The 24,936-nt window shown below is 48.2% G+C and overlaps 1 protein-coding gene across 1 annotated transcript in view; it reads right to left on the bottom strand.

The window, feature by feature from the left end:
- GDI2 (GDP dissociation inhibitor 2) overlaps nucleotides 1-24,936 on the bottom strand; it is a 298,804-nt gene that overhangs the window by 177,329 nt on the left and 96,539 nt on the right. The gene's annotated exons all lie outside the window — the stretch shown is intronic.

Here is a 24,936-nt window from a genome sequence, read left to right as displayed (position 1 = left end):
CAGTGTATTTTATTGTGACGAAAATCCAAGAACAGAAGTGAAATATTAACTTTTTTTGTGACATTTGCAATAAAGCTTGAAACATTGATAGCGTATGAGGACCCGAGCTTGCATGTTGCGGGGTTCAGTCGGTGGACCATGTGCCTTCTCTTAGGCCTTCGGTGTTGTTGGTAATACTTCACACAGCTGAATTAATTGTCATCTTGAAAAGGTTAAGACTGCATAATCCCAGGTGCATTCACATTCCCTGTCCCACAGAGTCCAAAACATTCCTTCGCGTGGCTCCACTGTGGTGCAACTGTAACGTCGTGGCTTTGGCTCACGCACGGGCCAGATCCTATGAAGAGGTTTCTCTTGCGACCACGTTTGGTGAGTAGTATTCAGAACAAGGTGGGGCACTGAGATGCAACACACCGGCGCGAAAAAGAATGATAAGTTTGAGGGGGCGGTGACACTTAGTCATAAACGACATCGTTAAACACTAACTGCCGCCGTTCGGGCACGCGCCTCAGCGCCTCCAGCAGCCACAGAGTGTTGGCCCAGGGGCTGGGCTGGGCTGGGCTGGGCTGGGGAGCCACGGTGACCTGACCTCAGACGGGTGTGCTGCACACACAATGTACTTCCTCAGAGCGCAGCCAGCTCCCTTTGTTCTGGAGGGAGAGAGCATGCCCGCGGGGTCCTCCTTGGAGAAGAGACGGGTCCTCCCGCCAGGTGATGTCTTTCTTTCACAAACGAACATAGGCGCATCCGTTCAGACTTGTAGTGCGCAATGCCTCTGGCTCCAAATTGGAAAGAGCTTTCTCTTCACGCGCGCGCGGCATGAGGCGGAATTTGTTAAAATAGATTTTGAATCTGCAGGCTCAAAATGTATGATAAATGGAAAGGCCGCATTGGAAAAGCCCATTTAGTTTGGTAACAGTAGCATTTGTTTTTATTCGTCGACTTCTTGTGTTGAGTGCTATATAAACAATTACAGTGTTTATTGTTATGATTCAAATGCAGATCTTTGAGTACGTGCGCTCGTGGATGTGAGCGCCCGCACGTGATTGGCAAAGGAGAAACCAATGAGGTTTTTCAAGATAGATGTCATAATATAGCTTATCTTGTTCTTCGCTTAACTTACATGACTAAATTGTTAGTCTCATGTTTTCCAAAAAGTTCATGATAAAAATGCACATTTTTTGTTTATATATAGAGGATTTTAGTTAGCCCTATTCAAAGACAACGTCCTTCCAGACAATGTATTTCACAAAAACAGAACAGTGCTTAGAAGCATTAGGGAGCCAAGTGAAGCATTCGTTGCAGTTTTCTCTTACCTTACAACAACTGCGAGGGCAGGGAAATCTTCGCGAGAGCGCGTGCTGCAGTCCGTCCAAAGCTCGCGCCGCCGGCCTGCGACCAGGAAGTCAGGCAGGCCGGCCGGGACAACCGGAAACAGGAAGTAGGAGGGCGGGAGCCTACCCCGCCTCCCACGGAAGAGCCGCGATTGTTTGGAGCACCGGAGCAGGCAGGAGCCTACCCTGCGCCCCGGTGCCGAAGAAGGGAGGAAGAGTCCTGCTGCTGGTGAGAGCCGCTGCACCAAGGAAGCCGGTGAGTTGGGCTTCGCCTTGTTAGGTTGGGCTGCGAGGGCGGGGGGCATGTGTGTGTGTGCGCGCGCGGCGGGCTGTGTATGTGTGTGAGCGTGTGTATGTGTCTTGGAGTCTCTGTGTATGCGTGTGTGTGTGACTGTGGGGGTGGGTTGCCTGCGTGTCTGTGTAAGTGTAAGTGCGTGTGCGCGCGTGTGTGTGTGTGTGTCTGTGTGCAGCTGACTTGCTGGGAGTATGGGAGGGAAGTGCACGGCGCGGCGCAGGACGGAACGTGCGCGTTCGCGCACACAAATCCAGGGAAAAAGCTCGTAACACCCTCTTGTCCTCCTTCCCTCGTGACAGACAACATTAGGTCTCCAGCTGGACACCTGCATCCTTCGGATGCAGTTTACCAGCTCGACCTAAAAAAGGACAAAACAGTACGAGACTGGTAACAAAACCAACATTCATTTACAAACGTTAACCGATTCAGTGCTGAAAAAATTGATTGTTAGTTTTGACGTCAACAAACAATAGTATTACAAGCATTTCACATAGTAAAATGCTTTTGACTCAAAGTTTGCTTCAATCTACTCTGAGAATTATTGAAGCAAATATTTTAGGAGTCAAACCAATGAAAGCCTGCAATTATTTTCAGCTTCTGGAGCATAGAGACTTTGGAATTCCTTATGCTATTCCACAAACAAATCAGCCTTGGATTTGTGACACAATAAAAGTGTGCAAGGTATCTATAGAAGGGTGGGATAGCACCGTGTATAAGATGCCACTTTGAACTGGAGCTCCTAGCCAAAAATACTGAGCAGAACAGGGAGTCTGTATGGGGTCAACTGTCCTAGAAGCGTGACAGGGTAATTTGGCCAGAGGACAGAACAAAGTCCCTAATGGTGCTTCTCCCCAAGATAGGCCTCACAGCTGCATTAGTCAGAAAACCTACACAGGTTGATGGTCTACCGCAATGCAGCCAGACAACATCCGGGAACCGTAAATTAGGAAATGACCAAGACTAGGACTATATTTGGGGTTGCGCGCATAGTTAACCGAGATTCCCACTTGAACTCGAGCTTCTGGGCAAGACAGCGGATTCTGTAATTAATATACTATCAAAGCCCCCCTTAAAGGCCAAACCATTAACATAGGGAGCAAAAACAGGGACCCAGGGGCATTTAGGTGTGGGAAAGGGTAGCTATCCCTTAGGGTTCAGTAAGGAATTTGGCCAGAGGAAAGAAGGCACTGGCTGACAGACCACCAGAATTGAGTGATGCCCATCTACTGCCTTGGCCTGAGAGCTTCAACAGTACTGTGAGAAAGTGTCTCTATATATACTGGACCAGAGTACGGTACAGTGTGTATAGAGTCCACAAACCCCAGAGTTATAACAGAGGTTAAAGCCAGGTGTGACCTTACTCTCTAAAGTGGTAGCTTGGTCGAGCAGTAAAGCTGTACCAGAGGACAGTGTAAAGCATTTGTTGTACACACTCAGTCAGCAAAAGGTTTCACACACTCAAAGTCTGAACTCCAGGCCAATTGTTTTTATATCGAAAGATATAGTTGTTTTATTTCTAGAACCAACAGGCATCAAAAATATACTGTTCTCAATATGAGAGGTCTCAGATGAGTACTTTGCAGAAAGGCAATAAACTTTGTAAAGACAATAGGTACAGGAGTTGCAGTAGGCAACACAATTCTACACACAATTTAGCATTGAGCTCAATGGATTCCCTTATATAAACACAGGTGATTACTTTGTAGATTACTTTGGTAATTCTAGGACTGGCTCCTAGGTTCAGTCCTGGGGTCTAATCTGGAAACAGTTAAGCAAAAACGTTTTAGGTATTGTGGTGATTTTTCAGGAATAAAAGCTATTTTCAAAGTTCACACTTAGAAACTTTTCAACAGAAATCTGGCAATGTCATCCAATGGGAGAAAATTCAGGTTGCAGGTAAAGTACGATCTTGTTACTTTTGTAATCCAGTACTGGTCTCCTGGGGCCAGCACTGGGGTCTCAACTCAAAACAGGTAAGCAATTACGTTTCAGTATTTCGTATGATTTTTAAAGAATATTTCTAGTTTTCAAAAGTAGACACTTTGAAAAAATGTCATAGAAAAGCACACAATGGATTCCTATGGAGAAAATACAAGTTGCTAGTAAACCCGCTAGGGATTACTTTTGCGTTTCAGCACTGGGCTAAAAAGTACAGTACTGGCTCCTCTCCTGATCACAGGTGAGTATTTTGGAATTCGGATGATTTTATATGAATATTTAAAGTTTTCAAAAGTAGACACTTAGAAGATTTTTCGAGTCAAACCAGTCAATGTTATTCAACGGCAGGTAGGTGAGTTACCAGCTTCCTGGAGAGTACTCGACTGGTGAAGTTGTGGTTCTGGGTATAGTGCAAACACAACAATGATGGACAGAATGTGGATCAATGTCACACATTCACCCCAGTCCAAAGATCTGGGCCCAAATCCATCGTTTTTCCACTCCACACCACCCTGGGTTAGACAATGGCGATATGCAAATCAGCGCTGACCCTGTGCCCCATGGGAACAGTCCAGTCCGAACTACAAAAGCCATGTCCTTCCCAGAACGGAAACAAGCATCCGAGGACCGGCCCGGTTTCGAGGTAACACCTCTCTTCAGCCCGGCTAGCTTGATTCCAGTGGTGTGGAGAGCCTGGGACTCACGTCTGAGCATCCCCAGTACACTTAGAGCGGTAACTGCAAACACAACAATGATGGACAGAATGTGGATCAATGTCACACATTCACCCCAGTCCAAAGATCTGGGCCCAAATCCATCGTTTTTCCACTCCACACCACCCTGGGTTGTGGTTCTGGGTATAGACTCAGGGGTCCCCCAGGGTCAGGTAGGTACAGTTGGTTCACCCTCAGCGGCACAGGGGCGGCCGGATGCAGAGGTAGTTAGGCCCAATGTTATCCGACGGGGGGGGGGCTCCGGTTGGTGGCTGCTGGCTAGCAGGCCACGCGGCTGTGGGAGCTGGGCTCCTGGTCACTTGCTCAGGGCAAGGGGGAAAGCAGGATAGGACAAAGGTGGCACAGCCAGCGGTACTCGGGTGGCTGGGTGCAGGGTGCTTTTGAGCCGTCGGGCGCTCAATGTTATCCAATGGAAAAGGTCAAAAGGGAACAAAGGCTGCAGGCTCGGGGCACAGGTAGGTACCCCAAAGGGAGGCACAGGGGGCTGTAAGGCGCCGGATGCAGAGGTGTCTTTGGGTGTCGGAAAAGCTTACCCTCAGCTGGTCGCGGTTAGGGGGGTCCCCTGGTTCTGAGTCTGCAGGCGTCGTCTGGTTCGTCGAGGAGGGTCTTTGGGCACTGGACTTTGGATCCCAGTCACCGGGGGGACATCCTCGTGGTATTGGATCACTCGGGCACGGGCCGGGCTCGGCGGGTGCAGAGTGGGCTGGTCCGGAGCTACCTGGCTGGCACCAGGGGGGTTGTTGTAGCAGAGACTCTGCTGATGGGAGTTCCCGTCTTTAATAGGGTCAAGGCAGGCAGCTCCTATGGGTGTCCCAAAGTTGCTGTCCGCAGGAGTCGCCGGGATTTAGGCAGGAGCAGGTTCCAGGATCGACAGGCCGGTAGGGCTGGGGCCAAGTCAGTTGTTGTCGTCCTGTTAGCAGCTGGGCGGCGGGTCGTCTTCTTCTTGATCTTCTTTTGGTATCGGAATCTGAGGAAGGAATGTTCAGGGACCCCCTAAATACTGAATTTAGGGGTGTTACAGGTAGGGCAAGGGCAGGGACCAATAGGTCCCTGTCCTGGGGTGGGTACACCCCCTAGCCTGCTCCTCTTCTGTGGGAGGGGGGCAGGAGCCTAGCTGGGATTGGGCAGGGCTCCCCATCTTCAAGATGGCCGGAGCCCGGGGTCGTGCTTCACCTAGTCTCCCCCACCTGAGGGGTGGGGTTGGCACAGGCTGGCACACCTCCCTTCCGGACGTAGTTTTTCCCCGCCAGTCTTCCCGCCAGAGTGGGGGTCAGAACTGCTGGGGGCCAGTTGCTGGGTACAGCAAATGGTCTGGAGCAGCTCACAGAGGCGGCATGCGCCTTTGAAACCTCCCCCTGCCCATCCTGGGGAGGAGACCAAGCACCTTGCCCAGGATGTGCATTGTTGCAGGCCCAGGGGAGCGAGGAGCTCTCCACCCAGGGGTCCAGCAACATGTCTGCTGTGTGGCAGCCTCTGCAGCCACTCAGCCCAGATGTGGATTGTAGGTTAGGTTTTCAGAGGGCATCTCTAAGATGCCCTCGGGTGCATTTTACACTAAATCCCACACTGGCATCAGTGCGGGTTTAATGTCAGTGGCGGATCCTCCATGTGGGCGTTTGGGCGCCGCCCCACTACTTTCTCGCCGTGCGAGAAGGCAGAAACAAATAGTAGAATAACTACCATTTGTTTCTGCCTTCTCGCACGCCGAGAAAGCAGAAGTTCCTGTTTGGGAGAGTGGGAGGGGTTACTCGAGGGCAGGGGGAGTGGCTTTCCCACTGTTGTTAATACTGTCTGTTTGGGCAGCCTGAGAGGCTGCCAAACAGACAGTATTAACAGTAGGCAAGCCGCTCCCCCCGCCCTCGAGTAACACCTCCCACTCTCCCTGTTCTCTGTATGCTGCAGCATACAGAGAAAATGACGTAGTTGAGGCAGCCAGCCGCACCAATCACAGCGCCGTGCTGTGGTGGAGGGGAGGGGGGCTGCCTGCAGCCTTCCTGCATGACGACGAGTCGAGCACCATGGGATTGGAATTCAAACAGGAGGACGGCGCCGCGGGAGTCGGGACTTGAAGGCGGGAAGGTAAGTTAAGTTTGACGCAGTCTTTGACAAAATATTGCACTATCACTCTGCCCCTCTTAAAATGCCTCATGCTCCTTAGAACGGCATCTCTGTGTCGCACCCATCTCAATGCAGTCATGATATAAACCGTTCTCACTTACAGAGACTAAGTTGGGGTTACTAGAACAAGAGATGGTGCTGGACGATATCCATGCGGACAGTTTGCAGGAAGTCCGAATTAAATATGCTGAGCTCCTTGAGCACCTACGGGTTATCGACTATGCTGCATAAGCACACAAAAATGCATGCTGAGGGAGACCAAGCAAATGAGCTCCTGACGTGCAGGTCAGACCGCCACCAGCGTTTGTTTTATCGGTGTTTACACTTACGCATACTTGTTGCACCACTCAATTAGATATTGATGAAGCCTTCTGTGAGTATCACCCTGAGTTATAAACTGCTCGCCCCCTCCAGACCCTGACATCATGGACTCCTTTCTTAACAATATACAACTGCCTCTTTTATCTGCTGTGGATCGGTAGCTCCTCTGACACCAGGCAAACTTTGCCATGCTATTGACAAGCTCGCTCGTAATAAGATACCCGAATCGATAGGACACATTGATTTTTACCAAAACATTTGCTTCCCGTCTGATTCCACAATTGGAATAGCTCTATAACGCATCCTTAGAAGCGGGCTCACTGCCACCCACCACACTGCAGGTTTTTGTAACATGCACACATCACTGTTCTCTTGTAACACACTGTTTGCTACCTCTTATATTTTGTTTGCTTTCGATACTTGCACAAGTGCCACCACTGCCTACGTAACGTTTGTTCTTGTGTTTGAGTGTCCTCCATTGACTGCAGTAATATACCTCTACTTGTACCTTGTACGCTTTTTGTAACCTGCACACATCACTTTTTCCTCCTGTAATGCACCGTTTGCTACCTCTTGTATTTTGTTTGCTCACGAATGTCACTTTTGCCCCATGTAATGTAACTTTTGCTTTGTAGTTTGTTCACTTGTAAATAATGTTCTCATGTTTCAGTTCTGTTCCTATTGTGAAGCGCTCCGACACCATCGGGTAAAGTCTGCGCTATATAAAAACGCATAAATAAGGTTTGTGTGCTTTTTCATAGCGAGGGGATGTTGAGCCAACCCTCTTCTCACACACTTTGCTGAAACTCCGGTAGGCCAGCATGGCAGCCAGTGAGAGTAGGCATCAGTGAGGGTTTGGTTTATTTTGTGTCAGTCTGTAACAGTGAGTTTTTGTTTCATTCCCTGCTTGACATTTGTGCGTCATTGGCTGGCTACGTTTGTAAGTTCTAGTGCTATTGTTTGTGTCAGTCAGTTTGTGTGGGCGAATGCTTGTGTCCTCCAGAATGTGTAAGAAGTGCGTGTCAGGAAGTGTTTTTCAACGAGTGTGTCAGTGTTTGCCAAGTGTGTGTTTCAGAAAGTGTTTTGGTACCTCAGTGAATGAGTATGTTCTTATATGCACCAGGTAGTGCATATGTCAGCCGTGCTGCGTGAACGTCGTTCAGTGTTTGGTCAGTCAGCGCTTTTGTTACTTAGTTTGTGTGGGTGACTGTGTCTCAGGCAGTAAGAGCGTATGTGCCAACACTTGTTTGTGTCACTGAGTACGTTATTGACTGTTCGTTTATGTATGTGTGCGCGAGATGTAACACTCACGCCGTCACTTTTACGCCCTACCCCTTTTAAATGTCACCAGCCGCCGCTGTTTAATGTGCTGAGAAGTTTGGTACCAAACTTGTCAATCTTCAATGTAGCCATTATGGTGCTGTGGAGTGCGTAATGACAACCTCCCAGTACCATATACTCTTAATGGCATCACTGCACTTACAGTGCCCAGGAATGGTCCTGGGTACTGTAGGGGCACAGGGCTCATGCACCTGTGCCGACACCTCTGGCATATTGCACCCAGCTAGAGGGTTGACTGATGTATGCCAGGGCAGTGGGTTCTGCGGGCACGGCACACAGGGTTGTGTGCCATGTCGACTCTTGGTTTAGCTCTGTACCTAGACACTCAGCCTGCAAAGGGTGGGTGGGTGTCAGGGTACAGCGCCCCTGAGGGTGGCACAATAAGTGCTGCAGTCCTCAGGGGTCTTCTCTGGTCACCATGCCCAGGGTACCTAGGGTACCATTTACTAGGGGCTGACAGGTGGCCAGAGATGCCAATTGGGTTTTAGTTTCAACACAGCTTTTAGGGAAGGAACACAGGCCCTGGGTACCTGGTTGGCAGGGACCCAGGGCACACTCAGTCAAAGCACATTAGCAGTTCAGAAAAAAAGTGGGGGCATACCAGTGCAAGAAAGATGGTACTTTCTCACAAGCACTAAGTGTGAAAGACCTCGAGGGCAGTCTATTCATGGTAATGTTGCACGGAGACAAATGCTTGGATGGATTCTGCAACATGGGGACAAGGAATGCCTCAGGGCTTGGTGGAGAGGTGGCAGCCAAAGGGGTAATTTTCTGGAAGTGCTTCTTACCCACATTTCCTCATGGAATGGTGAACCAAAAGTTTAAAGAGGACTGAGAAAGTCACAAACCCAGGGGTGAGCCTGTACACTATATATTATTGAGATAGCTAGCTTCTACTTTGGAGACTGAGGATGATATATGTCCTGGAAAATCAACAATGCCTCCAACCCTGCAGACATCAATTGTGATATACCCTCGACTTAACTGCATACAAGAAAGACTGACGAAGAGTCATACTAATGGAGATAACTCAGATCGGGGAAAAAAACACAGGTGCACTAGGGATGAGGTACATGATAACAAGCACTCTGGTGGGCCCTCAGTGAGATGCAGTTAGCATGTGGAGTTCCGTATGTGGGCTTTCAACTATTATCAATTTCTGCAGATGAGAAGTGATGACCTACGTTATCCTTGTAAAGTATCGGAGGCGTCTGCTACTCACTATTTTTTACTCCTAAATAGCTTACACCAACAGGTGATCTTTGAATTCCCGCTGGTAGCATATCATGAAGGCATGGTTGGACAAGGTCATTGAGGGATGATTTTTCTCCTAACAAGGGAGGTTTGCGCTTTAATTGGTCTTTGTCTAGACAGTAAGAAAACTATTTCATACCCATCGTATTGTGCACCTGCCCTCATACTTTTAGAGCCTAAAGGCCTCAGAGCTTTAACAGTCTCTGATTTCTTGATAGTATGATTAGTTTTGTATATTCAATATGAGATTTAATAGAGTGCTTTTAGTTTTCATATGTTAGTATTTTTAAAAGTGTTAAATATAAAAGCAGCATTTTCAGTCCTCCAGGCAGAGGAGAAACATATCTACTACTAAGATTCTGTTCCCTTTTAATTAAGGCTGCAGGTTCTTAACATCCCGGTTGTGCAAGTATATAAAACTCTGTTCAGACAATACCTAACGCTGTGCACCCACCAGCATTGAATGCAAAGGGATTTCTTTTAATGTATTATGGTTGTCTGTAATCATAATATTTGTGTAATCATAATATTTCCTTTTTGCTCATTTACAAATCGCTACAATTATTTTTATAATCTGCTATAACGAATATGCTACTTACCAGTATGCATCTGTTCTTGGCATGTAGGGCTGCTGACATTCATATCTTGTGCATAGATCGCCGCCTAGTGTTGGGTCCGGATGATTGCACATTGTTGTCCTGGAAGAGTCTTCGAAGTATCACGAGATAGGTGGCTCCTCCCCTGGACTACAGTGCGCATGGGCATCAACTCCATCCTCAGATTGTTTTTAGCCATTGTGGCAGAGATGGAGTGTAACACCGTGAGTGATGACCATGCTAAGAGTAATTGTAAGTGCTGCAGCTGCTAAAGGCGCCGGGGAGGAGGGTGGGCGATATGAATGTCAGCAGCCCTACATGCCAAGAACAGATGCATACTGGTAAGTAGCATATTCGGTTCGAGGCATGTGGGCTGCTGAATTCATATCTTGTGCATAGAATACATAGCAGTCCCTCCATTAGCGGCGGCCGCCTGTGCCAGCTGCAGCAGTCTGAAAAAGTGTTTTGAGAACAGCCTGCCCTACAGCTGCCTGCTGTTTGGAGTGCACATCTACACAGTAGTGTTTTGTAAATGTGTGTGTGGTAGACCATGTGGCTGCTCTACATATGTCTTCTAAAGGAATATTTCCAAGGAAAGCCATGGAGGCCCCCAACTTTCGCGTGGAGTGGGCCCGTGGGGGAACCGTTAACGTGCGCTTGGCTTTGTGATAGCAAATTTGAATGCACTTAACGATCCACCTGGCTATACCTGCTTTGGAAATGGGGTTGCCTTTGTGTTGTGGCAAAAAGGCAAAAAACAGTTTTGTTTTCCGAAAATCTTTGGTCCTATCAATGTAGTACATTAAAGCTCTTTTGACTTCTAGTGTGTGGAGCATTCTTTCCGCCACAGACTCAGGATTTTGGAAGAACACAGGCAGTTCAATAGTCTGATTGATATGGAACTGTGAAACCACTTTAGGAAGAAACTTAGGGTTAGTGTGAAGTACCACCCTGTTGGAGTGAATCTGTATGAATGGCTCTTGGATAGTTAGTGCCTGGAGTTCACTAACGCGTCGCAGCGATGTGATTGCTATTAGGAAAGCCACTTTCCACGTTAAGAACTGAATCTCGCATGAATGTAGAGGCTCAAAAGGTGGAACCATGAGCCTGGTGAGGACCACATTTAAGTTCCATTCAGGAGCTGGTGGGGTCCGGGGAGGAATAACTTGTTTGAGTCCCTCCAGAAAAGCTTTAATGGCGGGCACTCTAAAGAGCGAGAGATGCTGCCTGTTTTGTAGATAAGCTGCAATTGCGGACAAATGTATACGAATGGAAGCATAGGCTAGATTGCATTTGTATAGGTGTAGCAGATAACAAATGATGTTGTGAGTAGATGCGTCTAGCGGATTTATGTCGTGGTCTACACAATAAATGACAAACCGCTTCCATTTTGCCGCATAACAAGCTCTGGTGGTGGGCTTTCTTGCCTCTCATATGATATCCATACAGTCGGGAGGCAAGTTGAGGTAGCTAAATTCTAAGACCTCAGGAGCCAGATCGCCAGGTTGAGCTGTTGCGGATCTGGATGCTGAATGTCGCCATGGCTCTGCGTCAAAAGGCTGTGTGTGAGGTGTAGCCTTTGATGCGGCACCACGGATAGTTCTAGAAACGTGGTGTACCATGGTTGGCGTGCCCACGTTGGAGCAACTAGGATGAGTGTCATCGAGTGTTGCTTCAGCGTGCGTGCCACCAGCGGTATTAGAGGCGCTGGGGGAAAAGCGTATGCAAATATGCCTGACCAGTTCATCCATATCGCATTGCCCTGCGACTGTGGGTGTGGAAACCTGGCGGCAAAGCTTTGGCATTTGGCGTTTTCCTTTGTGGCGAATAGGTCTATCGTTGGATGACCCCACTGCTGGAAGTACGGGTGGAGCACTGATGGATGTATCTCCCACTCGTGCATTTGGTGGCTGTACCTGCTGAGCAGGTCCGCCATCTGATTGTCTTTGCCTGGGAGGTGTTCCGCCATGAGGAAGATGTTCCTCTGAATGGCCCACTTCCACATGCTCTGTGCCAGATGAGACAACTGTGGAGAGTGTGTGCCTCCCTGCTTCTGAATGTAGTACATGGCCGTCATGTTGTCCGTCTGGATCAACACGACCTTGTTGCACAGATGTACCTTGAATGCTTTCATTGCCATGAAGATAGCCATCAGTTCTAGAAGGTTGATGCGCATCTTCCTCTGCTGCGTTGTCCATAGTCCCTGCACTGTGTAATGGAGTACATGAGCTCCCCATCCTTGGGAGAGGGGTTGGCCTAACGGCTAAGGCACTCGACCTCGGACCTGGGGATCTGGGTTCGAGTCTCGGTAACGACGCCAAAAACCTCCTGTGATTCTGGGCACATCACTTAATCTCCCCGTGCCTAAAAATGAAAGTGTGTCCTCATGTAACGTTAACTGGTGCTATGTAAAGCGCTCTGATACCTGATTCGGTTCGGGTCTAATTTGCGCTATATAAAACTCTGCAAAAAAAAAAAAAAAAGAACAATCTGTGGCACAGGCTCCTGAACGGTCGGCCCTTGCAAAGGTTTTGTGGATTCCACCAATGCAGAGAGTTGTATGCACGACCGGTCACCAACACTAGGTCTTTTAACTGTCCGTGAGTCTGAGTCCACTGACGTGCTAAGCACTCCTGAAGCAGACGCATATGTAGTCTGGCCTGCGGGACTATGAAAATGCAGGAGGCCATCATGCCTATCAACTGCATGAACACTCGTGCCGGAAGCGAGTGCTGCGGTCTGAATTTTTGTATCAGCAATTGAATGCCGTTGATCCTCACAGAATTTGGCTGTGCTTTGGCTGCCAGCGTATTTATTGTCACGCCCAGATACTGCCGCACGTGGGCGGGCTGAAGGTGGGACTTTGGATAATTGAGTGAGAATCCCAGATTGTGAAGAAGGTGAATGGTGTGGGACATGTGGGCGGCACACTGCTTGGACGACTTTGCTTGGATAAGCCAGTCGTCCAGATAAGGGTGAGGCTAGACGTGAATGTTCTGTCTCCGTAGGTGCGCAGCTACTGTCGCCAGGCACTTTGTAAAGACCCTGGGCGCTGTTGTCACTCCGAAAGGGAGGACCTTGAATTTATAATGCTGATTGCGAACTAGAACCGAACCGAATCAGTTATCAGAGCGCTTTACATAGCACCAGTTAGTTACGTTACATGAGGACACACTTTCATTTTTTTTAGGCACGGGGAGATTAAGTGATTTGCCCAGAATCACAGGGGTTTTTTTTGGGCGTCGTTACCGAGACTCGAACCCAGTTCCCCAGGTCCGAGGTCGAGCGCCTTAGCCGTTAGGCCAACCCCTCTCCAAATCTAATGTTGCGAGGAAATCTCCCTGACTGAGTAACGGTAGAATTTGCTGCAAAGTCAGCATGTGAAAGTGTTCTGATAGAAGGTACTGGTTTAGGGGTCTGAGGTCCAGTATTGGTCTGAGGGACCCGTCCTTCTTTGGGATCAAGAAGTACAGTGAGTACACTCCTGTACCTCTTTCTTCCACAGGCACGAGCTCTATTGCTCCTTTCTGCAGCATGACGACTATCTCCTGCTGCAATAAGTGCAAATGCTCTGTGGACATAGGACGGTGTCTTGGGGGTATGTTGGGTGGAGTGGATGTTAACTCCAGACAATAACCGTACTGGATAAGCTTTGTCACCCACCAGTCTGTAGTGATGGATTTCCAGACCGGCAGGAACTGTTGTAGTCTCCCCCCGACCGGCGTGGTATGGTCGGGGGGGCAGTGACAAGGCGCCCCTGTTTGTTAGTGGCGGAGGATCGGGAGCCGTTGTTTCCACGACCTCTGCCCTTGGCGCTGTTCCCACGATAGTCACCTCTACTTTGTTTGGTGTAAGTGGATTGGGCGCCTCCTTTACTGTACTGTGTTTGTTGGGACAGCTGGCCTCTGGAAACTCCTCTATTGTTTGAGCGACGAAAAGAACCACCCCTGAACTGCTGCGACTGTAGAGCCCCCATCGACTTGGCAGTCTCAGTGTCCTTTTTGATCTTTTCCAAGGTGGTGTCCACCTCCGGTCCAAACAAGTGATCTGGATTTACAGGCTGATTTAGTATGGTGGTTTGTATTTCTGGCTTGAAACCGGAGATTCTTAGCCAGGCATGTCGCCGTAACATTACATTTGTGTTAATGGCCCTGGCCGCGGTGTCAGCTGCGTGCAGTGCACACTTGATAGATGCATTTGATATAAACTTCCCTTCCTGTATGAGCATCTCTGCTGCCTCCTTATATTCATCTGGCAAGTGTTGTAAAAGGGTCTCAAGTGTATCGTAATGGGCCCTGTCATTTCTGGCTAAGAGTGCCTGAGTGTTGGAAATGCGCCAGATATTGGCCGCTTGAGCTGCCACCCTCTTCCCTGATGATTCTAGCACTTTAGATTCTTTGTCAGGGGGAGGACCATCACCCGTTGTTTGTGAGTTTGCCCTCTTCCGGGCATTTGAAACAACCAGAGAGTCCAAGGGCAACTGTCCCCTGATATAGGTAGGGTCCCCATGAGCTGGTTTGTACTTTTTTTCAATCCTGGGGTTTATCACCCTTGCTCTCGTGTTTTCCTTAAAAATGTCTCCAGCATGTTTCAAGACACCCTTCAGCATTGGCAGAGTCTTGACAGTTCTCTCCGAGGTGGAGAAGGCGTCAAACAAAAAATCCACTTCAACAGGGTCAGCATGGAGCTGGACATCATGATTCTTGGCTGCCCTTTCAATAAGAGCATTAAACGCCGCTGAGTCTTCAGTAGGCGAGGTCTTGACAGTATACACCTGACTGTCTTGGGCAGAGTGTGGATCTCCTGGGTCAGCAGTGTCCGGCCAGGGTTCATTATGATCCTCGGGATCAGTGTCCATAGGATAATTATACTCCTCATTGTCACCTTCCCCTGCCTCCACATCTGAGTAAGTGGGCGAGATAGGAGCAGTGTCCTGGCCATGTGGTAAAATAGGTTCAACAAGAAGGGGTGACGTAGTGGAATCCTTTTTTAAAGGAATTTTATAAGACTCCATAGGTTGTTCCGGGGTGATCTTTCGTTTGTAAATTGAAAGTCTACCGGTGTCTGCGTCGATGAATTGTTTCGACTGCTCTGCAAGCGGAGGCTGACGATGCTTTGTGACCACCTCTGCAGTTGTGGGCTTCGACACCGTGGACATCTTTTTGGGCGCTTCGACGGCCGTCTTAGGGGCGAAGGCCTTAGGTACCACTTTCGGCAGCAGCGTAAACTGGATGGGCGCTGACGATTTTGGAGGTATACTGGCAGGTTTCGCTGGTGGAGTATTCTTCGGTCCGACAGTTGAAGCTTTCTCCTGAATGCGTTTTAGCGAGTCCGACACCTGCAGTGGCAGTTCGGGCTGGACTGTTCCCATGAGGCACAGGGTCAGACTGATTTGCATATAGCCATGCCTGAACTGGGGTGGCCGAGTGAGCTAAAGAATGGTGATGGATTAAACCCAGATCAGTTGACTGGGGATGAGTGTTTGATTTGCTCAAGCACTTCGTCCATCATCCCCTTTTGTATCGCTTTGTTCGCCCTAAGTGTGGCAGGGTATGCTCAGACGTGAGTCCCTTGCTCACTTGGCCACTGGATTCAAGATAGCCTGGCTGATGAGGATTATGAATCCGAAACCGGTCCCAGGATGCTTGTTTCCGGTCCAGGGAAGACATGGCTTGGCAGTTCGGGCTGGACTGTTCCCATGAGGCACAGGGTCAGACTGATTTGCATATGGCCATGTCTGAAGTGGCCGAGTGAGCTAAAGAATGGTGATGGATTAAACCCAGATCAGTTGACTGGGGATGAGTGTTTGATTTGCTCAAGCGCTCCGTCCATCATCCCCTTTTGTATCGCTTTGAAAAGGAGGCAGACGGCTGTGTGGACTCGACGGATTCCTTAGAGGCAGCACCAGGCGTGGACTTGAGGTTTGCACCGCTTTTAGCCTTGTGTGGGCGACTGGTAGCATCGAGAACCTTCTGAGCTCCGAGCCCTTTTCCTGTGTCGACGGCCTTCGGCGCCGACTTTTTCGGTTCGACGTCCTTGACCAGTTTTTTTTTTAGACGTCGCAGTCTTCGGTTCGACACCCTTTAGCGACCTCACCGGGTCGAGAACACTCTTCTGTTTCGTTGGCGCCGATAGTTCGGAGGACTTTGAGCCGACCAAAGCAATACGCACTTTCGGTTTCGATTTCGCCTCCAGTGCTTTCGGTTGTGAAGACACCGATGCTTTCTCTTTCGACCGGTCAACCATCGGCTCGCTAGAAATGTCCGTAGCCGGGCCCTGAGGCGAGGCTGTAGAACTTATGATACGATCTCGGGTAAGGCCATGTGGCGATCCCTCGACCTGAGCCTTATTGATTGTCTTGGCCCCGACCACCGTATCAACGGTCGGGTCTTGCTCTTCGCTTGAGCTATCTCCTTCGGCCCCAAAGACCACGTCGTCGTCTCCTACCTTGTCGACGACTTCTTCAGCGTCGAGCAGTTCTACATCTGCATCGTAGTCGGAGTCTACCTCCGACGCAGGATCAGATACTTGAAATTCCTGCTCGACTCCCTCATCGTCCTCGGTATCGAAAACGTTCACCGGGTCAGGTGCCGTCTGCTGGGCCTCCTTGCGCGCTGCGCGTCGAAGTCGAATTGTCTTCTTGGAGCGGAAACGAGAACAAGCCATACAGTTGGCTTCATCGTGATCCGGAGACAGACACTTGTTGCACACCGGGTGGACGTCGATATGAGGATATTTCGAGTTGCAGACGGGACATCTTTTGAACGGGCTCCGTTCCATGATGGGCTGTCGATAAGGCCTCTGGCGTCGTTCAGGCCTTCAGTGCCGAAAGCCACGCGGCTGACTGGAGGTTCGGCTCGAACCGAGCTGGAAACAAGAACTGGGCACCGATCGAGACAATACCGACGAGAACTAAAGGCCTTTTGGCCAAAAAGAAAGTTTTGATCGATTCCGAACTTGAGTTAACAAATATGCATCCGAACCCAATGGCGGAAAAAAAAAATCTGAGGATGGAGTCGATGCCCATGCGCACTGTAGTCCAGGGGAGGAGCCACCTATCTCGTGATACTTCGAAGACTCTTCCAGGACAACAATGTGCAATTATCCGGACCCAACACTAGGCGGCGATCTATGCACAAGATATGAATTCAGCAGCCCACATGCCTCGAACTAGTTTTACATATGCCATACGTTAGATTGGCTCAAAAATAAAGCTGTATACAAATGCTTTGTATATGCTATAATGGGGGAAGGATAAGGCAACTAAACTAACATTCTGGCTCTGTGTTTGGGATAAAATAAACTGCTCAAACTGTCTCTGAGTAGGTTCAGTAGAGACTCGTGGGAAACCAGCTTAAGTTATTCCCCCTCAATTTAGCAAGTGCTTATTCCAGGAGAAAGTGAATTCTATCTGGTGTGGTCAGGGATGACCCTTGATAGGCAAAACAAAGGAGCTTATAGATGACCACACACTTAATCATCATGGTCGGTCCCTGAAAGAGGCCAGAGCAGCAAACCAGCAGTCTTGAAACACGATGGAACACAATCTAGATAGCTGATGGGCATTATCCTTAGTCAAGCAGACCATGGAAAAGACTCTGAACGAGTGGGGACAGTCGAAAAGATAGTGGTGGAATACTACAGCCCAATACAAATAAGGAGGATATCAGATGGCTCAAAGGTGCACCACTAGTTGATCAAAAAATCAAATATTGCTAAAGTTAAGCGACCCCTTTGAGGTGGGGAATATCTGAAAACAAGAACTTTACTGCGACAATGTCATCTGTACTTGACAATGTGTCTGATGGAGGACAGACAGAAACCATATGGATCAAAGGTCGCTATGCCTGAGCCAGGCCATCCAGTGTGACTCTACTGTGGATAAATACCTACTGAACTCTGCATATTGTGCTGCATGGTAAAAATCTTGCTGTTAGGCAGTTTAATGAAGAGTGGTGGGTGACCCCTTGGAAACCCCTCATTTCGACAGCCTTGATTCTCCATAGACTTTGTGGATCAGAAGCTGGCTGCAGCACTCGAGACTTCTCACAGCACTCTAGACTTCTTGCGCCCCACTAGGGAAACCTGTTACTCAGACCACTGTAGGTCCAGGCACACCTTGGCTTGATTCGTTTTTTTTTATGGGGTGCTCATAATGGAGATCTCACTCTGGGTGACAGGCACACTGCAAATTCAGATATGTGGGTTATTCAATGCCGATGTGGAGGGATGGGTGAGTTGGAATTAATTGTTTTAGCTCACATGGTATGATATTAAGAGCAGGCTCAAGCCCTACTGTAAGGCAGCTAAAGTAAACAAACTGGTGTGTCCGGCTGAAAACTGATAAGCTTTATGGATAGCCAAAAAAAAAAAACTAAGCTCACCAACCCTGTTGTGGAACATAACTGTCATCTGTGTTTAGATTACAAGGGGTGTGATTAAAGGACTTTTATTAATTATAAAATTAATGCTTAGTTCAGTTAGGCTTAAATTATAATAAATAGGCCTAAGCTAGCTTGTACGGACATTCGTTCCTAATTGCAGAAAGAAATGTGTACTCTTATTTTACTGAATGAGGTCTTCTCAACCAACTGTAAGCGTTCTGTGTACTTTTCCATTTGAAAAGAAAGAAAAAAAAAGACGCCGCAATATTAGTCTAATGCATGGTTTCTCTATTAAGAAATTGTATTAATTTGGGTTTCTCTCTAGGAAGCCATATCCATGATGTTTGTCTTTGAAATATTCCAGGTCCATTGCTGAGTCTTTGCTACAGGCCATTCATTAACTGTCCACTGTTTTTCTGTATTATAAATGTTACGGCATTTCCATCATTTCCAATGCACAGCTCATTCATTATTTCTAGATGAGTCTTGGTGAAAGTATCTTATGTATTAGAATGTTTAGTGGCTTACTAGAATAATACATATCTAATTCAACCCTATTTTGTCATATCACACAATTGAATGCATGTGTTTTTTCTGTCTGTAGCCCTACAAAAAGGTAATGTTTTGGGATATCTGCAAGACTTTTCTTTGCTTTCCTGTGATGGCTTTCTTGCTGAACTATACTTTGTTCGTGTGGTTTGCTTACTTTAAAAGGTTGATTGACATTCGATATTTAATTGCCACTGAGTATCTAACCCTTTTTTGACTTCTGTAATTATCTTAATTTTGGATAAACCTAGAAGGTGTAATGAATAGTTTCTTACCTGTCGGTTTAGTTTTGCGGCTTGAAGATCTTTCTGGATTCACTATGCTGTGCATTATTCCCCGGACTAGTAGTTGGGTCCGGAATCGTAGTATTTTTTCAGTTTGTTTTTTTTCGTAGCCCTGGTGGGCGTCGACATCCCACCTTTTGGTGTCCTTCCTGTGACGTCGGCACCCTTCCTGCGGAAGCTCCCACCTTTGGGCGCCATCTTCGGATTCTTTTTTTCTTGTTTTTGTGTCATGTTTGTTCATCTTTTTCCAATCTTTTAAGTTCTTCCTTAATGTACAGGAACTCCAGATTTGTCTCTTTAAAGTGTCTGATTGTATATTGTCTTTGTATTTTCTCCTCCTCCCGTCTCATCTTCCCGGCGGAGGAGGTCGGGTTCGCTAGTGAATCCAGAAAGATCTTCAAGCTGCAAAACTACACCGCCAGGTAAGAAACTATTTGTTTTGCAGCGTGAATCTTTCTGGATTCACTATGCTGTGCATAGACTTTGTAGCAGTTTGTTATGTTCGTGGCGGCAGGGTGGAAGATGAGCGTTGGTTGTTGAATATATGTTAAAGCACTTTCTGTCCTACTTGTGCTTCCTTGTTCATTTGTATATCCACACAGTAGTTCTTAGTGAACGTGTATACTGAAGCCCATGTTGCCGCCAGGCATATGTCTTGAATGGGTGCGTTAGCCAGAAAGGCTATTGTTGCTCCCTTTTTCCTGGTAGAGGGGCTTGTGCCCCTCCTAGTAGTTCTTGACCTGCCTGCTTGTGGCAGAATTGTATAGTTTGTGCGATCTATCGTGCGATGGTGACCTTTGTTACTGGTCTTCCCAGGAAACTGCTTGCGAAGGACACAAAGAACTGCTTTGTTTTCTTGTGCTCTTTAGTTCTTTCCATGTAATGCATCACTGCCCTTCTAGTGTTCAGAGTGTGCAGTGCTCTCTCCGCGCTTGTGGATGGTTTCTGAAAGAAGCTTGGTACCTGTATTGTTTGGCATAAAGTGTGGGTCCGTTCGCATTACAACCCTGTCATTGTGTATTTGAATGTAGGGTTCCCGTAGCGTCAGCGCTGCGTAGCGAGGTAATTTATACTAGAAAGGCTGTCTTCATTGTGAGCATTTGTAGTGAGGCCTTATGGATGGGTTCAAAATGCATTTTCATAAGTTCTGTTAGAACTAAATTAAGGTTCCATGCCGGTGGCTGCATCCTTTTGGGTAGGGTGATCCTTTTAGCCCCTTCCAGGAATCTCTACACCACTTGGGATGTAAAGAAGCTATTTCCCCGTCTCTCCTCTTGTGTAGGCTACTATCGCTGCTAGGTGTACTCTCAGCGAGGTAGAGCTTAGGTTTGTTTTTAGCAGGTGTGTTAAATATTTTAGCACGCTTGATTCCTTGGTCATTTTCTTGTGTAATTTTTACCTGATGCACCATTGTGTGGTAAGTCTTCTCGCCTCCTGTAGCACCCGCAGTGTGCTCACTGGGACTTTTAGGTGTGCAAACTCTACGTCTTCAGGAGCCTGCAGCTAGGCAGAGGTTCTCTGGCTGGAGTACCTCACCGTTTGCATGGAGAGCAAGTCTTTCCTTTTTGCGAACTTGTGGGGGGGTCCCTGCGCCATCTCCACTATTTGAGAGAACCAGGACTGCCTGGCCCACTGTGGTGCCACCAGAATTAGTGTCATGTTGCTGGTTCTGCATTTGCTGAGTACCCTGTGTATCAGCGGTATCAGGGGGGGGGGGGGGGGGGGGGGGGTAAGCGTAGGCAAATGTTTTCGACCAGCTTATCAATAGGGCATTCCCCTGGGATTGTTCCCCTGGTTGCCTGGATGCTAAGTATTGGGCATTTTGCATTCTGGTGTGTTGCAAATAGGTTTATCTTTGGTGTTCCCCACTTCTTGAATAGCTTTTGCGTTTCCTGTGCATTGAGCTCCCACTCGTGGGATGCTGATGTCTATCTGCTGAGCCTGTCTGCCTCCACGTTGTCTTTTCCTGGTAGGTGTATAGCCAGGAGGTCTATTACTAGTGGGATGGCCCATCTCCATATCTCCTGCGCTAGTTTGGATAGTGGGACTGTTTGTGTTCCTCCCTGTTTGTTGATGTAGAACATCGTTGTTGTGTTGTCGGTTTGTATCAACACTCTCTGCTTGTACAGTTGCTTCTGGAAGGCTTTTAGGGCAAGGAACACGGTCTTTAGTTCTAGAAAGTTGATGTGCTTGATTGCATCTATTGGTGTCCACAGACCCCGCACCTTGAGCTGGTTCATGTGTGCTCCCCATCCCCTCTGGGATGTGACTGTGGGGATGGTCACTGTTGGGTTTGGTGGTGTTAAAGGCTCCCCCCTTGTTATGTTCTCCTTGTTCCACCACGCTATTTCCTCTTTCACTGCGTGTGTTATAACCACTAGATCTTCCCATCTCCCTGTAGCTTGTGACCATTGTTGTTGGAGCCATTCCTGGAATGGTCTCATGTGGAGTCGTATATTGGGGACTAGGTGTATGCAGGACGCCATCATTCGCATGATCTTGCTCGCTGTCCTCACTGTCAGAGCGCGCCCGTTCTGATATTGACGTTTCTCGGTCAGCAGGGCAAGTGTTCTCTAGTCGCTGGGGAACACCTTGCTCTGTATGGTGTTGATCTGTGCGCCTAGGAAGATCTTCACTTGTTCTGATTCCATTGAGGATTTCCCCCAGTGTATTGAGAATCCCAGTTCTGTCAGCTTCTGTGTGACCCACTGTGGATGTATTTGGCATTGTTTGTAGGAACTTGCTTTTATTAGCCAGTCGTCGAGGTAGGGGTATACATGAAACCCTTCCCTCCGTAGGTGCGCTGCTACCGCTGCGAGGCATTTGGTGAAGCCCTTGGTGCAGATTTTAGTCCGAAGGCCAGGGCTGAGAAGTGGTAGTGCGCTTTGTCGATGGCAAATCTCAGTAGATGTTTGTGTTGTCTGTTCATGGGAATGTGTGGGTAGGCATCTTTGAGGTCTATGGTGGACATAAAGTCTCCGTCCCTTATGTGAGGAATGACTTCTTGTAGGAATGTCATTTTGAATTTTTTAGTTTTTATGTATTGGTTTAGGAACCGTACATCCAGGATGGGCCTTAACGTTTCGTCCACCTTTGGTACGAGGAAGTAGATTGAGTACACTCCCTTGTTCACTTTCTTTGAAAGGTACTGTTTCTATCGCCTCCTTGTTTAGGAGTTCTTGTGCTTCCTTCTGGAGTAACGCAAGTTCTTTTGCTGAGCGGGCCTTTCTTTTTGGTTTCCTGTTTGTAGGCTTCTTTTCCAGTTCTATACAGTATCCGAAATGTATGATGTTCAGTATCCATTTGTCTGTTATTTTCTTCCACTCCTGGACGAAGTGTTTTAGCCTGCCTCCTACTGGTGTTACATGTTCGAAGATTCTTGATTTGAGTGTGTCTGAAATGAATAGTTTTCTTACCGGTCGGTGTAGTTTTGCAGCTTGAAGATCTTTCTGGATTCACTATGCTGTGCATTATTCCGCGGTCTTGTGGTTCGGTCCGGATTCGTAGTCTTTTCTTTTTTTTTTCGTAGCCCAGGTGGGCGTCGGCGTCACACCTCCTTGGGTGCATTTCCGGTGACGTCAGCATGCTTCCTGCGGAAGCTCCCACTCTTGGGCGCCATCTTCGGGTTCTTATTTTTCCGTGTTTCTTTCGTTTCCGAAGTAATGGCAATGTTCTATTTAGGTGATATTTTACCGCTTTGTACTCCTAAAGTCCTTTCTTTTTTTTTTTTTTTTTTTACCACCTCTTCTCTCTCCAGCCTAATCTTTCTGGCGGAGGTGGGTGGGTTCGCTAGTGAATCCAGAAAGATCTTCAAGCTGCAAAACTACACCGACAGGTAAGAAAACTATTCGTTTTGCAGCGTGAATCTTTCTGGATTCACTATGCTGTGCATAGATTTCGTAGCGGTTTCTCATCTCTGTGGCGGCTGGGTGGAAGATGAGCGTTGGTTATTGAATATGTGCTGGAGCACCTTTTGTCCGACTTGTGCTTCCTTGTTCATCTGTATATCCACACAGTAGTGCTTCGTGAACGTGTGCACCGAAGCCCATGTTGCCGCCAGGCATATGTCCTCTATGGGTGTGTTAGCCAGGAAGGCTATTGTAGCACCCTTTTTCCTAGTGGAGTGGGCACGTGTCCCCTCTGCTAGCTCTTGTCCTGCACGTTTGTGGCAGAGTTGAATTGTCTGTGCGATCCACCGTGCAATAGTCTTTTTGGTTACTGCCTTTCCCATGAAACTGTTGGCGAATGACACGAAGAACTGTTTTGATTTCCTGTGTCCCTTCGTCCTTTCAATGTAGTGCATGACTGCCCTTCTGGCGTCCAGGGTGTGCAGAGCCCGCTCTGCGCTAGTTGTTGGTTTTTGGAAAAAACTCGGTATCTGTATAGACTGGTTCATGTGGAATTTGGATACCACCTTCGGCATGAAGTGTGGGTCAGTCCTCATCACAAGCCTATCATTGTGTATTTGTATGTAGGGTTCTTGTAGCGTTAGCGCCTGAAGTTCGCTTACTCTTCGTAAGGACGTTATTGCAACCAGGAAAGCTGTTTTCATAGTTAGCATCTTTAGGGAGGCCTTGTGAAGTGGTTCAAAGGGTTCCTTCATGAGTTCCGTTAGGACTATGTTTAAGTTCCATGCAGGTGGCGGCACCCGCTTGGGTGGTGCGATCCTTTTCGCTCCTTCTAGGAATCTTTTCACCACCTGTGATGTGAAGAAACTCCTGCACGTTTCTCCCCTTGTGTAGGCGACTATCGCTGCCAAGTGAACTCTTAACGAGGATGAGCTAAGGTTCTTTTCCAGCAAGTGTGTCAGGTACTTTAGCACTGTGGAGTCCTTCTTCATTTTATTGTGAAGTCTTTCTTTCCTGCACCACATTGTAAACTTTTCCATTTCGCAACGTAGCACTTCTGAGTGCTGGGCCTTCGTGCCTCCCGAAGGACCCTCAGGGTGCTTTCTGGTAATCTCAAATGTGCAAACTCTATGTCCTCAGGAGCCACGCTACTAGGCTCAGGCTCTCTGGCTCTGGGTGTAGCACCTCTCCGTTCTGCATGGAGAGTAGGTCTTTCCTCCTGCCGAACTTGTGGGGTGCACACTGTGTCATCTCCATGATCTGCGAGTACCACGTCTGCCTGGCCCACTGTGGCGCGACCAGTATCAGGGTCATGTTGCTCGCTCTGCACTTGCTCAGCACTCTGTGCATCAGTGGTATTGGGGGAAAGGCGTAAGCAAATGTCCCGGACCAATCTATCCATAGGGCATTCCCCAGTGACCCTTCCTCGGGCTGTCTGGATGCGAAGTTTTGGCATTTTGCATTCCGGCGTGTGGCAAACAGGTCCACTGATGGTGTTCCCCATCTGTCGAACAGCCACCTTGTCTCCTGAGCGTTGAGCTCCCACTCGTGGGATGCCGATGTCTGTCTGCTGAGCCAATCTGCCTGTATGTTGTCCTTCCCTGGTAGGTGTATGGCTAGCAGGTCTATTTTGAGAGGGATGGCCCATCTCCATATCTCCTGCGCCAGCGTTGAGAGCGGGGCTGACTGTGTGCCCCCCTGCTTGTTGATGTAGAACATCGCGGTGGTGTTGTCTGTCTGTAGCAGCACCTTGTGTTTGTACAGTCTTGTTTGGAAGGCTTTCAGTGCAAGGAAGATTGTCTTCAATTATAGGTAATTGATGTGCCTTGTCGCATCTGTTGGCGTCCACAGACCCCTCACCTTGAGCTCCTCCATGTGAGCGCCCCATCCCTTCAGGGATGCGTCTGTGGTGATGGTCACTGTTGGCGTTGGGGGTGTTA

Source organism: Lissotriton helveticus, chromosome 1_1 (genome assembly GCF_964261635.1).
Source record: "Lissotriton helveticus chromosome 1_1, aLisHel1.1, whole genome shotgun sequence".
Taxonomy (NCBI): Eukaryota; Metazoa; Chordata; class Amphibia; order Caudata; family Salamandridae; genus Lissotriton; species Lissotriton helveticus.
Note: the sequence above shows the minus strand (reverse complement) of the source record. Positions and strands in the feature narration are given on the sequence as shown.